General features: G+C 35.8%; 1 long non-coding RNA gene across 1 annotated transcript; it reads left to right on the plus strand.

Moving 5' to 3' along the window:
- The first annotated feature begins 9543 nt into the window (after positions 1-9543).
- On the plus strand, positions 9544-12305 carry LOC107796530 (uncharacterized). The gene is made up of 4 exons (XR_001650426.2): positions 9544-9681; positions 10155-10209; positions 12007-12070; positions 12168-12305. It is a non-coding gene; the product is annotated as an uncharacterized LOC107796530 (long non-coding RNA).
- Positions 12306-13005: the final 700 nt, after the last annotated feature.

A 13005-nucleotide genomic window follows, 5' to 3' on the forward strand; every position in this document is an offset into this window, starting at 1 on the left:
CATTTACTGTTTTTATCAAGAATTGCAACGTTGTAAAAATGTATCTCGAACCGCGTTACAATCAATGTACCCGTGGTCGTCGACACATTTTGACTCCGTTGAGATTTGGATTTGGGTCACATCAATGTGCACCCGAGTTTACGAAGGTAAGATTTATTAAGGCGCGTCCTAAAGAGTCTAACGTATTGTTATTTTAGGAGGGTTGTGAGATTTGCTAAACAACCCGTCCTGGAAACTAAATGCTTCAATAATATACATTTAACAAGGGCCCCGCATCTGCGTTTTGTTTATTTTATCGAGGCTCATCTCGTTGTTATTTTTAAAGGATATCCTATAGCAACTACGTTTTTTGTCGTGTTTGTCTCTATCAATTGAAAGCAGTAAATAGCCTTAGTCGATTACATGCTTGCGAGCTTATTTATAACAGGATTTAAAGTGCTTTTACAGAATAATAAAACGTGACTGCACTTATGGACAACTAGTCGAAAATTATGGGCCCAAACCTAGCTCATGCGAGATGGCCAGACTTGAGCCCCTGTTTTTCCAATACAGGCCTAGCTGATTTGTTTCGATTTGGGCTCGGCCTTCCTGAGGTTGAGGCCTAGAACTGATTCTTTGTTCTTTATCAATTTATATGTGACAATCTGGCAAAAGGGGAAAGAACTTTAACTCATGTGGATAGTTTTCCTATTTAGCCTACATTAGAGAATATACTACACCATCAGACTAAGTCTAAAATACAACTTATTACACTGGGAATGTTTTTCACCTAACAGCATACATACATGACTATCATTCATTAATCTACATTGATATACTGAGCATGTAGGATACTTCTATTATCCAAACGAAAATGTAACTATTTCATGACATTTAATGTAACAGTTCATGTATATATAAAAACAATCTGCAGGTCCTCTCTTTTGCACTCATGCTCAAACTCTCAGTTACATTGGTGGTATCAATTGTGTACCTGGTAAGGAAAGGAAAGGAAGAAAGGAATGATCAGCTGGGCAGTATGCAGTAAACACAGCAACAACTGGTACACAGCAACAGCACAGCAACAAACCAACAACCAAATGTTTTCCACAATCCACGAACAACCAACAATAATTCCCAGAACAAAAGAAACCAGCAAATGGTCGAGTGCCAAACCAGTAATTCCAGACGAAGAGTAATGAAACCCCAGAATTAAAAGAGTGTTCAATGCAGCAAATACCAATAGTTCAGCAACCAACAAACAGCTCAGTCAATGCAGATGACAGAACTTGGCCAAGGCAGCTTGACCAATATGAATTATTATTCAACTTTTAGATGGTGTTTGGTTATAATCTATTTGGAAACTAACTTATGTTTTTCAGCTTTCTTTAAACTCAGTAAACCTTTCTTCAGACTAAAAGTTTCAGCTTTAAGACTAAAAATTCCAGCCTTTTGTTTTTTCCTTTTTTGAAGACTAAAAATCCAGCCCCTTTTAATTCTCGAATGGCCTATTTATAAGCCAAATGTCCAAGTGCAGTTGAGCTTCCCTCGTGCTGCAACTTGCAGCCTGCCCATACCCTGTTAAACCCATGCTTGAGCATCTCTTGATGCCAGCCATTTGCTCCCCATGCCTGGTTTATTCTTTAATCCAGGATTATGGGCTTATTTTAGTATTCCTTTTAAACCCATGCCCTCATGTTTTGTTCCCCATTGGTATTAGTTTAATCTTAATTTAGTACCCTACTTGTCAGCTCATTTAAACTAATCATTTTTGTTCTTTTCAAACCCCAGACTACCCCTGCTTAACCTTGATTATTATTGCCCTGCCCCTTGCAGCATCAGGGCATTTTTGAACTGATGAAAGTTCAAATTCAAGACTGCCTGGACTGAACCCTTTTCAGTCATTTTTACAATGCAAACAAACCATTTCAGACAATGCTGGGGCATTCGGTCAGTGGCAAAGTTCAATTAGTCATGCGACATTATTAGCTCATTCGATTCATTAGTTATAGAAAACTAATCGACGACATTTATCGAGTCGACTATACTAATTATAACTAGTAATAATCAGTCGCTCATACAAACAATACGTTTAGGGACCCAAAGGGCATCAGACAATTTTTGTTCAATTACTGGGGCCTATATGAGTTAACTTATCTGACGATTAAACTAATCGACGATCATGTTTATCACAGAGTACATTTAGAATACACACATAGAAAATCAATCGACCAAATAAAAGGTCTTTGCTAGAGATGGAAGAAAACAGACAAAGTAACAGACCAAAACAAATAACCACAACAACAAATCATGCTGACAACTCAATTAGAACTAAACAAAGGAAAGGAAAACTTACCGAAAATGTTTAAATCAAACAGACCCAAATCTGACTCAACTCTGCCCATTTGAGGCCGAACAAATTTTAACCAGGGTGTTCTCACACGAGAACACCTTGGTTAAGATCCATTGAACCTCAAACCCCTTTCAAGACTGGCCGGATTCCCCAGGTGCATGTGTTCTAAGGTCTGGATTTTCAGATCTGGATTTTTAGGATTTGTGGGTAGATTCGGACCAAACCAAGCTTGGTTTGGTCACGAGGAAGGGCAGGGGAGTGTCTGGTATGAAGATGGTGAGGTTTAGTAAAGATCGAGTTTTGTCTCGAATCTTCAAATCCAGATTCGAGACGATAGGAGATGATTCGAGGTTCGTGGTTAGTGGATTCGTGTTCAGGGGAGTGAGGGGGTCTTAGGGTGTTCAGGGGGTGGTCACCGGCGTTCGTGCCGCCGGCTTTAATGGCGAGGGAGACGGGGGCGGCTAGGGTTTCTAATGGGAGGTCCGGGTTTGAGCTTGGGGACGAAGGGGTGGGGTGCTGGTATAGGGGGCGTGGGGTGTAAGGGAAGGTTTATATATGGTCTATGTGATTGGATCTGAGCCGTTAGATCAGATGATCTCAACAGCTTGGATATGAGGGTGAGAAATGAGACGGGGTCGTTTGGTAGTTAAACGGGGTCGTTTGGTTTAAGTGAAGGGTTGGGTCACGGGTGCGTGTGTGGACCGTTGGATCAAAAGGCTTAGACGGCTCAGATCAATTTGCCTGAAACGGCGTCGTTGAGGTGAGTTGAACAGCCTGATCTGGACCGTTCCTTTGAATCAGATCAACGACTTCAAATGGGGACGCCGATACGACGTCGTTTGAGTCCGTGCTTGGGCAGGCTGGATTTGGACTGGGTCTGAGTGCCGGTTTTGGGCCCCTTTTTGTTTCAATTTCTGGGCCCAAATCGATTTTAATCCCTCACTCTTTTGCTCTTTTTTTTTCTTTTTTTTTCTTCTTTTAAACAAAAATAATGAAATTAACATCAACAATAATGTAACATTCCCACACAATTATCACGAAAATATTTAAGTAAGTTACATCACAACCTAGAACGAACGACGCACATATATTTATATTTTTGAATTTTCTTTTAACGACACATATATTTTTTTGTATTTTTGTTTGATAATGACTGGATGCAAAATGGACAGACTCACAAACGACTAACAACACATGTCACGGAAAGATCGAAAAATTGTACAGCGAAGCCATTTGCCACTATTTTTATTTTCTTTTGGAGCGATTGTCCGTGAAGCAAAAATCACGTGCTTACAATCAATAAAGTTGATTTACATACATACATATTTTTATTGTTGAATGTTATGTACATTCTTTGTTCATTTTTTATAAGTATGTCGAGTAGACATGAGGTTGGCCTTCTTACACAGGAAACCGCCTCCTTATCTTAGTGATGTGAGGAGATGAGACATGATTTTAAGTAAAATTATCATAAAGATAATTTGAGAGCTATTCGCTTAAAATCAGAATGTCGCTTAAACAATGACATAAGGTCATTAGGGTGAAAAACATTCACCTAGTCTACTTTGTGAGCCAGATGCGAGTTAAAAATGATATTGTAGATCAAAGAACTCAAATTTAGATACTTATGGTGTCTAAATATCATCTGTACAACATTCTTTATGGGATAAAGACATACGCTCCTTGGGAAAAGGGAGAAAATGTTGTAGCACATGTTTCATACCATGTGTGCTAATGTCGACCAATTGGGTTAACATAAATCCATTCTCAACTTATTGTTGTGTGAGACCCAAAGCTTTTATGATAGCTCAAAATTTGTACTCTTAGAGACTCTGATCAGATACTTGAGACTTAGTGTGATGTTAGTTATCTTAGTGTGTTTCCAAAAGACCATGAACATAGATACGGTCTAGCGAAGCATAACTAGAAAAGAAAGCATATTAATGTTAAGGGAATCGTGAGAAAAGGAAGATCATTGATGGAATCTCATTTATTTGTATTCACTGGTGCACCAATTATGACTTATGAGTTATGATTGTGAATACAAGAAATAATGATATATGAGATTTTGAGACTATATCAAATGTGATTTACATGATCTAGGATACTGCATACTTTATGATCTACTTGCAGGTTTGCACTCGACGAGAGGCTATATACTCCTAACAGATATATAGCATTGAGCTCTCACCGTATGCTGGTTGCACGGTCTACTTCCCTGTATGAATGATTGAGGAGATGAGAATATGTTTATCATATTAGATGAGCACTCCCATTATATGTGAGTGGGAGATGTAGGAAATATGGGTCCACCCATAAGGGGTGGTTTAAGGCCCAATAGGGTTATTAGTTAACCCTAATATTTCCTATATAAGTACACTTAGTGTGTACATAAAACAAAAACATATTCTGCAGTATTTTTCTACGATATTCTCTCTCAATTTCGGTTAGGGTTTAGACTGTGGAATTGGGGGTTGCTCCAACACACCGGGACAACCACCGCCAACCAATAATTCCAGCCACAGTTCATCCATTTTCGCTTTTGCTTCACGAAGAACAAGTAAGCTCTTATTTTACGATTTACACGCTATCTAATGCGTTTAGATTATCGCTTGTTCCTTCAATATATATATGAATGAGCCAATCAACTTAACATACGCTACAAAAAGTAGCTTACATTACTACTGAATATTACTCTATAGAGTTACAATTAATTAATAACTATAGAATAATCAAAGTCCAAAACATTTCTTATGAATCATAATTGTGTGATTTAGAGCATCTTGAACTTATGAAATTGAAGTGAGGATGTTGTGAACCAAGATAACTCAAGTAATGTGTATATGACAAATATCTGGACAGAGGCTATTGGGCCATGGGCTAAACCACGAAAAGGTCCAAGATTTAGAAAGACCAACAAGATATTTGTCTGGGATCCAGGTTAAGAAGGCACGTGACTAAGTGAATAAAAGGGGTTATCGTCTGGGTTTGGGAGATTAGCCAAAATGTTATGTGAAAAGCTATACTTCTCGTCTCTTTCTGCCTAAGCTTTGCATCTCCTTCTATGGTGTATTCTGTCCTCTCATCTCTCTATGTTATCCCTTATTGTTTCATTGCAATTTCTAGTTATTTGTAAGTCCGTTCAGTGAATCAATATAGATAGTTGGTTTGGGTGTTATTCCGTTTGATACATTGATGCTTTCATCGATCCGACCTCCAATGGCAGCTGTAGTAATTGATAAATTAAGCGGCAGCAACCTAGAAGGCTGGGTTTATCAAGCAGAGAGGTACTTCAAATTCCTTGGCTTCTCCGAGGAAAACTAGTTACCTCTTTCTTACTTCTACCTTGAAGGTGAGGCCCTCGCATGGTTTGATTGGCTATATCGTAACAAACAGTTCTACGATTGGAATCACTTTAAGGAGAAATTATTTTTGCGATTTCGAAACCGGACCTTCGCAGATTCCAATAGGAGTGTGACTGATCTGTCCCTAGCTTATCGTAGCTATGTTAGTTATGCTACTTTGTATCAGTCTGAAGCACATGTATCTCTCTTACCTGATTTGAGTCATAATTCCAACTTCTATGGGTTAGAATCTGCACTCAAAGTTGGAAACTCAGAGGCGAAGCATGTGTTCGATGAAATGTCTACTGGAGTTTTCACCAAAGCAGTGGATGAAACTTCTCCTGTTAAAGTAGCATGGAAAAGCGCATATACACATGTATCTATCACTCAATTTGTAGCTGATTTGAACAATAATCAATCAGTTTTCGACAAAATGTTACATAGTGGTTGTCGTAAGGTATTCGAAGAGGTGCAATCAGATGCTCCAATTGAACTACCTGATGAAGAAGCTACAATTCCTGAAAGCAACAAAGTCCAACTGTTCGATAACAGTTATCGCGCCCCATTTTTCTTGCGAAATTGTGTTTATGACATTTGGAAGGACAACTCGTTCCTTTTGGGAACTGGGTTTGAATTTTAAAGAGTTGTCACCTAATGATTTAAGGTGCATTAGGACACCAAAAGAGTTTGATTTGAATAACCAGAGATAGGGTAAGGGCTTGAAATTATTCTACGGGGAAGGTGTTAGGCACCCCCTCAGAATCCACTAGTGTGGTTTCCGGCCAGACAATTATTGTGAATTTGGTGCAATTAAAATGTATACAAATAAGGCTTAAATAAGAGGGAATTTCACATAATGGTTTGAAAGTAAACAAAGTTTGAAAGAACAAATAGAAAAGCTGAGTTTTTAAAAGAAAGAATTGAAATGCTAAAGAATAAAGAGAAGGGGGTCCTAGGTTTATTAAAAATATGGATCACCCCACACAATGTCCGGTAATTACTCCTCAATGAGGGGCTACACATGACATTATCACATGGTCATCATATCCATTTCTACCCTTCCCACCCCGTTAAGGTATTAAAGCGCGGATTGGTCTCGATTACTTATTGCATGCTATTACCCGTCCCATTTCTATCAGTCCCGGAGGCACTTAGGACTACTAATCCTAAAAGGGAGGGATGTTGGGCTTATTTGGAGTTTTAAAGGTAAAAATTCTAAAGCGACATACAAAACACATATGCATGTTTGGGGGAAACATATAAACAAACAGAGGCTCATGTATACCTCATCAAAACACATAAAATAGCATGTCTTGCACGTACTGTTTAGGTCTGATTTAAAAACATTAAAAACGAGGGAGATGAGATTGTTGAGGCAGTTTTAATTTATTGCATAACTCAGATAAAAAGTCCAAATCAGGCTTGTCTGCTGGTTGTAATAATTAATAGAAGCAGATTCAGTTTCAATTATGCCTCTAAGGATTGCCTAAGTGTTTAGATGGGGTCCTATAGGTATGATATCTACCGAATTTAGAAGGTAATGAGACAGTAAAACTTGGAATGAATTATTTGAGATCCTATATGCATGCTTGTTAAACTGTCTAAGTGAGGGACTCAGATTATTAAAAGAGATGCAGAATGCACAAAATTAAATAAATTGGTTGCAGATTCTGCAGGTGATAGCATCTACCATTACTGATTTTATAGCCAACACTAAGTGAAGCGAATCAGATTCATTTAGAAATTCCTATAGGCATTCTTTCTATGCATTGCTGATTTTAAAGCCTTATAGATGTAGTGTCGAAATGCAGAAAACCTTGTAGACATGGTATCTATATGTAGAAGCCTTATAGACATGGTATCTATATGTAGTTGAGTATGCAGAAATTAAAACATTCTTATAAGCATGGTTTCTATATGTAGTTGAGTATACAGAAATTAAAACATTCCTATAGGCATGATTTATATATGTAAGATGAATATGCAGAATTAGAACAGTCCTACAGGCATGGTTTCTATATGTAGTTGAATATGCAGAGAACAGTCTTATAGGCATAATTTCTACCATTTGCATGCATAGTCACCCACCCTTTTTCACTAGCCAACCCCAAGTGTTTATTACAACTTATTACAAACCAGAATAAATTACATCAGAAAGAAAAAATACAAAGAAAGTACAACCGAAGGAGGCTTGACTTCCTCTCTAAGTTACAAGATAAACCAACTCAAAGACCATTAATCCAAAGCCTTTCTCTAATTTGAGTGTGTCAGAGTTCCCTAAGAGCCTTAATGAGACTCCGGGCAGTGCTCACACCCAAATTGTATTACCAGAATAGGGACAAGTACAGTGTGGAAGGGCCAGCCCTCAAGTGTCCAAGTTCAGAGGGAGCTCAGAGGGTTCCAAGGCAAGGCTCACAAGAGGGGGGTAGAACTTAAATCTAAGAGAGAGTGCAAGTGAAGAAATAGAGTTATGAGGGAATAAAGGAGAGGGAAAGAGTTGCTGAGAGACAGACATAAACAAGTTGATAATTTCATACAAAAGGGATTCAGGGGTTGGGAACTTGCAGAGAGCCTATGTACTTAGGCATTAGTTAATTCTGGGCATGCACAACAATAAGGATTGTTGTTATGCTTACAAAATCAACCATAAAACACAACACATAATGATAACACAAAGGCTATGATGCCAAGGGAATCAAGTCTGAGTCATAGACAACAATGCTTAATACTGTCATGCCTCAAACAAGCCATCAATATCAAACATATCGGGGTAGGGGTTTAGGACACACAATAGATTCAAAACAGGTAGAAGTATATTACAACATGCTAAAAATAAGTACTGAATTGATCACAAGCAGTAGGCAGACATGAAGGCAAAAGTATTAGATAAACATATGGTTGTTGATGCTGAAATCTTAATAGAACATACCAGTTTAGAGAAGCAAAATATAGTAAAAGCAGGTAGCAGGACTTTGAAGACAGGCCACAGTATAAGTAGTAAAGCAAGATAATGTTTTTGAATGTAAGTGATTTCAGACTAAGTGTGTTTTCTATGTAATAAAAGAGCAGGGTATTTATAGTGTGAAAATTGGCAGAAAAATAAGGCAAGAAAATAATTATGGAACTGTATACCAATTAAAATCAATCAGTATAAGAGCTTCCTTTAATTAAGGAGTTAAAATCAAACAGTAACATGCAAGTGTCAAATAAGAAAAGAAATCACATAAGACTGAATATGCCCAATAAGGAAGTATCTTCAGCATAGTACAAATACACAATAGGTAATAAAGACTAGGTTCATCAGATTCTAAGGTCTGTAAGAATCAAATACCAATGTAATCAAGGTAAGGGAATTAATCAAATTGAGTAGAAAAGGTAGGGATCGAAAGTTCAAAGGAAAGTGTTCAAATTGGTCCAAGAAATAGGGAAATCAGTAAAACAAAGAAAGAGTCAATTAGAATTACACAAGGAGGTTTGAAATCAGTCCATAATTGAAGGTCATTTCAGAGGAAAATTCAGCATATAAAGAGTGCATAAACATTAGGCATGCAAGGCTGAATCTATGACAAAGAAAAGTGTCACGCAATCACAAAATCAGTAAGTAGTGGACTACCGAAACATGGTAGTCACATAGGCCAATTTTAGTAATTTAGTAACACTACAAGAAAAAAAGCCTTTAGCGACAATTATTTAGCGGCAATTAAAGAATTGACACTACTTTATTCTATAAACACAAATATTTGCCGCAATTTAACTTTTGCTTGAAAAGAGTGATTTTTTACTAGCTATTTAAATAATAGTCACAAAAAGTTACTCCTAACAATTCATTTTAATCTTCCCTCTATTTTTCTCCCTATGAAATATTTTCGCCTGGATACATTCACTCTAAATTTCACAATTATAATCTCTACTACAGAGATGCACAAAATTGAGTAGATCCTCCCTCCCCTCTCAAGATCGTCAGTACCCATCTCATCTTGCACTATAGTCGGCCACTATCACCCGGTAATATCTCTCTACTCTTTCTCTTTATCTATCTTTTTTCCTTCTAGATTTGATTTTCTTCTCTATGGATGGCTCTTTCGTTATGAAGCGTAGAAATAGGATCTTGTAAATAAACTTCTTGAACTGTTCCTATTATGCCTTTATAGTTACGTCGATTAGATTAAATAAGCGCTGAATATCGATTCTATCACTTATTAGGAACTTGGGTTTTAATGACTATTCAAAATTAAAAGTATACTTTAATTTTTAACTTATCTGCTTCTTCTTTATTCTACAGTAAGCCTTATTAATTATCAGCTTTCTTTATTTTGTCCGATATACTCTATATTACTGATCTATATTGGCTTCTCATTTGTCGAAATTTATCCATATTATGATGCAATGATTAAAAACAACAAGTGAAATTCAAGGTGTAATTTCGTGAATTTAATCTTATGAAAAACGAAAATTTAATTTGATAATTACATTTGCAGTGTTGGGATGTTACTTGAAATCTCTTGAAGACGTACACTCTACACACAAACTCAAGTATGCATTTAAAATTCTTGTTGTGAGTATAGTTTAATTACCAATAATTGCCTTTGTTAGTATTCAATATGGATATTATTGTAGCCTATTGTGATGTTCAGTAACATACAATTTAGTATCTATTCACTTTGTAGTACTTTGTATAGCAGAATCTAGTAGACCTTCACTGTTGGATAGCTACAACAACTGCTAATAGTTCTGCTAGTGTAAAAAGAATTGGTCAACATACTAATATAGATGTCGATGAACTCTATCTGGTGTAAAAGCTTCAATTGGTCTATTTATGCAGAGAAAGTTAGTGCGACACTATTTTATATGAATATTCAGTTTGATGCATCTGAAAGAAGCTTCTTCAGTTTTAACTATCTAATAGTTGTTCATTTACATTGCTCAAAAATGGATCAAAAACTTGTTCTTGATGTTTCCATGAATCCCTGTTAATTTCTTTCTACAACTGATTGACAAATATCTTTTTGTTATAAGATGGACTCCTATTTATCTTTACCTATTAACTGCTACTTTTCATACATTCAAGATTAGAGTTAAATATCTCGCAGTCTTGATGCTTATCACTTGACAAGCCAGATAGGATGCAGGACAATTTAGCAAATGATAGAACAAATCCTGTAAAGATAACAGGATTCTAATGATAAGTTACGATAACTGATCTTGGATGGCTTCTTTCCTTCCATGTCTATTTTTTAATATGCAATGGATATGGTTATTTCTTGATGCGGGATGCAATTATATTTTCTATTGTTATTACCACGATTTCACCAACTTATGTTTAAGAGGCTCTGAACTGCTCATGTATGAATTCATTTTCATAAGCACCTTCTTCTGCCTTGTGTTTTCATACAACATGCAGTCATTTATTTTTTATCTTACACTTAACTAATTGGTTTTTCTATTGAGACGCGATAGGTTTTGTTTGAAATTTCAACTTCAATGGTACTTTTGAACAATATTCTATAGGGCCTGAACAAACATATTATTGTCGATATTGAAAGATGAGATCAATTTGACGACATTCGTATTTTGAGAAGCTTGAAATTATTTGATCATGAGTTATATTAGGCTTGCTAGAACCTTAAGGCTTTTGGTTTTCTATAGTATTCAAAGTCCTTAAATTAGTCAAGGTGGGATTCCATCATCTTTGGTTAGAAAGCTTCTTTGCTTTAAAGAATAAAAGATAGGCTATGCATTTTCTTGTGAGAGATCTTTAAAACATGAAATTGCCAAGGAATAAAAAATGATGGAAATATTAGTTCTTGATTCTAAACGGTGAAGTAATATCTACTGCGAATATTTTTTAAAGCCTTCTATTGGTCAGTGTATCATTTATATTCCACTTGAAGTGCATAAATTTCGAGATCTAACATTTTTTGCTTTGGAATATCTCTTCAAATTTATTAGATATTAAGAAATGATGGAGTATTGATGGTTCTTGAAATTAGAAGGTTGGGTAGGTGATGTAATAGTGTGATTTTTGTGCGTGGAAAATAAATAAATTTGGAATTGCATCTAATATATATGGCAAGCGTAACTGAATTTTTATAGTTTGTATAATTCATTAGTAGCTACATATTTTTTCCACAATTGAAAACTGATGTAAAGACGATTGTATTCATAGTTCAGACATTCATTTTGGTCATTTGTACATGCACTGAGTTTGCATGATTGAGTAGGCTGCAACATCCTTAAAGTTAATTATTTGTGCATTATTTGTTATCATATATTTTTCAAAAACTGAATTCAATTTTTTCGTATCTGAATGTGTGTTTTGTTGGTTACCAGGAAGTAGTCACATGTGATGCTCAATGAAAAAAGATCTAAGAATACGAAGTTGAAGAGAATCAAGGTTTATCTTTGCCTTCGTCATCTAACTTCGACTGCATATATGCAAAAAAATTTCATGACTAGATGTGGCATGTTTTATAACAACTTTTTTTGTGTAGTTTGCTTCGAAGCGACAATCCACAATTGATGTGGCTACTAAGTCACTGTCAGATAGATGCAACTTGCTGGAATCATCAAGAATTGAACGTGCTTGTTTAGCGTTTTCAAGACACCATAGATAATGACCGGTATCATCTGATTCACGTGGGAAAAAAATAACTATTGATAGAATAAATGTTTTGTTCTACCACATCTAAATATGATGGTGCCTTGGAGGCTAAAATTGACACTGTATGAAACTAGACTTGTAGAAGGAGAAACAACTATTGTTGGATTGGAACAATATATTATTTCGTTGAGTAGATACTCCAAATTTATGTATTAACATTTTTTGGATATTTATGAATTTAATGAAACATTTTTATGATTTCTTGAATCAGTAACATAATAATGATGTTGGCATCGCATACAAAAAAAGGATGTTTAATATTAGTAGTATAATTGCAAATCTGGATATAAATTTAGTTGCTATTATAATAGCTATTAAAAACTAAAGTTTATCAATAATAAATAGATATTTACCGAACATATATAAATATTGTTAAAGCAGAATAAAAGGCTAATCAATGGGCAATTTTAGTGGTTATTGTAATTGCCAGTAACTAAATGTCACTAAAAACTTCATTTTTAGCGGCAATTCTTGGGACCTTTACCAGCACTTGATACAAATGCCGCTAAATCATTTAGCGACGCTGGATACAATGGCAAATAATTAATTGCCGGTAAAAGTTTTTGCGGCAATAGCTATTGCCGCTAAAATGAATATTTATTGCCATTAAAGGCCTTTTTTCTTGTAGTTTAATAGAGAAAAGAGAGAGTATCAAATAGCATGCAAAA

Source organism: Nicotiana tabacum, chromosome 3, assembly GCF_000715075.1.
Source record: "Nicotiana tabacum cultivar K326 chromosome 3, ASM71507v2, whole genome shotgun sequence".
NCBI classification, from domain to species: Eukaryota; Viridiplantae; Streptophyta; class Magnoliopsida; order Solanales; family Solanaceae; genus Nicotiana; species Nicotiana tabacum.